Source organism: Leuresthes tenuis, unplaced genomic scaffold (assembly GCF_036924035.1).
Source record: "Leuresthes tenuis unplaced genomic scaffold, fLeuTen1.0.hap1 SCAF_149, whole genome shotgun sequence".
Lineage (NCBI taxonomy): Eukaryota > Metazoa > Chordata > Actinopteri > Atheriniformes > Atherinopsidae > Leuresthes > Leuresthes tenuis.
The window spans coordinates 31741-34986 of record NW_027325503.1 but is presented as its reverse complement, the minus strand read 5'-3'; positions in this window follow the sequence as shown (position 1 = coordinate 34986).

The following is a 3246-nucleotide window of genomic DNA, read 5'->3' as shown; positions in this document are numbered from 1 at the left end:
ACTTTTCAGGATAGGAAACAACAACACTAATTTTTTTCAGGAATCCGAGAATAAGCTTCTTTTCACAAGTTCTACACAATTTCGGATTTTGATATGAAATTAATTCCTTCACTCAAACCAAGTTAAAACTGCTTTGTCCTTCATATTTATCCATATCTGAATAGGTTTAAACAAAAAAGAAAGTATTACTTTGCAGTATACAAAAGAACAACACTAAACCTTTAAGAATCCGAGAATAAGCTTCTTTACACGAGTTCTACACAACTTCGGATTTTGATATAAAATGAATTCCTTCACTCAAACCAAGTTAAAACTGCTTTTTCCTTCATATTTTTGCATGTCTAAATAGGTTTCAGGCATAAAATTCTTCATATTACCCTGTATGTGAAAGAAGCATACTTGTGATGGAGCAATACACTCCTTTTGGGTAACCTAAACTGATGGTTGGGGAGGAAAGTTAGAAGAACAATCAACTATCAACCAAAGACAGATGACGTGATGAGCGGGCAATATAACTGTGTGTTTTTGCTTCAGTGGTCAGAGCAACTCTGTATTCTGTACTGTGTTGTTCTCTCTTGCAATATATTATTATTAAAGCTTCTTATCTCCTCAGAAGAAAATAACTGACTCTGTGCGTTACTAAATTTCCACCACAATTTTGGCGTCACGAACAGGATACCTCGACTGGTGTCTCTGGACCGGACCGCAGTGCATGGCCAGCCTGGACTGAAGTAGCTGTTCCAGCCTCATACCTCCAAGGCCTTTTCTGAGAGAGAGGACTGGCAGGTCCTTTTCCTGAATACCAGCGCTGGGATCATTTTTGAAATATGATAGTCTGAGATGATAGGACTGCTTTTTAGTTTTTATTTGAATAAAAGAGGGTTTCCCGGTTGTGTCATTAGTGAGACAGAGATTTCACGGGTAAGTGAACCTCTTGAAGCAGTCCGAAGAAGTGTGAAGTACTCCGAAGAAGTGTGAGTGCAGATTAAGGTCCTCATTGGAGACGTCCTTTGAGTGAAGGAATATATTTCCCCATTCCAAGTCTGAGAATGGGAAACAGTAGGTCTCAGACTTTTGACCCTACCGGGGGACCTAAGCATGATGAAATGAAAAAGAAATATGGTCCAGAGGTTTTCCACCTGAAGGTTCTTTTAGTATGTTAGAAATAAGAAAATTAGAAGAAAAGTTTTGCAAATATGAGAAAGAGATGAAGCAAAAAAAAGAAAATTAAGTTTAAATAAGAAGTAAGAAAGGTATAGAATGTTGGAAAAAATAAAGTGTATTAAGAGAAAGAAAGAAAAATGTTAAACAAATGCCATGACGGAATGATGATAATAATTTAGTATGTGGACGAAAAGATAATTCAGCTCTGATTAAGACTGAATCTTCTTTTAAACCACCACCATATTCCACTGATAACACTTTTTCTCCTCTTTACCCCACCCTGAGCGCTCTCGCTGTGCCGGATCCAGACCTGGACTCCTGTCCTCCACGACACCTGCAACAACAACAGCCAGCCCTGCCACAAGCCTCTGGCTCTTGGGAAGAAGGGACTTCTTCCATCCTCCCTCGGGAAGAAATTCCATCATCCTCACAACATCAGTTACATAGGTCTGATGATGAGGAAAAGGAAGACGTTTGGTTCTCCAGCGTACCTGCCCAAGAACTTTTAACGCAAGTGACAAAAATCCTTTACCCACAATCTGGACTTCAGAGATCTAAACGTGAGAAAGAACAAAACCAGATTCAAACCATGCCTATGGTTAAAGTTGCAGGTCCCACTGGACCATTACTAGTTTATCGACCCTGGACTGAGACTGACATCATGGAAGCATAACAATGCTTACCAGATCCAGAGAATTCTGGACCCCGTTTTGCTGACGAGTTGCGAGATTTCTGCGCACAATTCTGCCCGACTGGGGTTGAATTGCGTCGCATATTGGCAAAAAAGTTCAAACCGACCGACCTCTGCAAAATAGAGGCCAGTATGCTACAACTGGATTTGCAACCTACCAACAGTGAACGAGGACATAATGATAACGCTCAATATGAAGCAGCCATCCAAAGACTGTGTCAAGCCATCACCACTCAATTTCCAACCAAAATCAATATGTCCCACATTTACACCTGCAAACAGAAACCCGGTGAAGGGACTGATGATTTTGTACACCGCATCCTTGAGGAAGTCAGCAAGCACAGCGGTCATCAGAGACCAACGGATTTGGGTAATGAATCAGGACCACGGGAGAGTATTGCATGCAATGCAATAATTAAAGGCCTCATGCCAGATGTCGCCACTGAAGTAAAGAACATTTACGTGGGATGGTGTGAGGGTCCTCGTTTGGCTGACGTTCGCCGATATGCTCGCCATGCTCATAACCAAGTTGAGACGCGTAAGACAACCAAAAGGGACAAGTGTGAAAAGGAGCTGCATTTGGCAGCCATGACCATGTATTACGCAGTTGGTGTAAACAGAGGACGAGGCCGAAGTCGAAGACGTGGACGTGTGGGAGAGGAGGTCGAAATGGGCCACGCCAGAGCTATGATCTGAATATTTGTTTTTACTGTGGCCAGACTGGACACTGGAAGAAGGACTGTCCACAGCTGAAAAGTGATGAAATTGGGCAAAAAGGCTGACTGAGGGTGGGAGGCAGGTTCTGGACGTCACGCGCCAGCGGAGCCTCCACTAATGGGTGATAGCACAACACACTCACACATTTTTCCTGCTCTGTGCAGTGAAGAAACGCTTGCCGACTGTGATTCACGTAGTAAAGTTTTGCATGCTATTTCCGTCCTAGAGCAAAGATATTTCTCTCAGAATATAGGAACTTATGTTCATCAGTAGTGACGTCAGGGGAGTTTGATTGACCTCCAAAGTTAAGTGGAAACCACGTTTACTCTATGTCTGCATCAGGCCAGGTTGTGAAGGAGAAAATGACATCGCCCATTGCATGTGTCACTCCCGATGGGCTCTCCTTCAAACACTCATTTTTGTTATCAGAGTTGTGTCCCATTAACCTGATGGGCCGTGATCTCATGTGTAAATTAGGCATTATTTTAACATCTACACCAGAGGGTGTTAACGTTATGTTACAGCCTGACAAAGTTTTCACAGCAGTGCAGTTTGATTCATCTGCACTTACATATGCTTATGAGTGGAAACTTCCCAACTCTCCTTTTTCACAACAACTAGTGGAAGAAGCAAAAGCGTTAGTTTCACCCCTTTCTGATTTCATGCAACCTGCT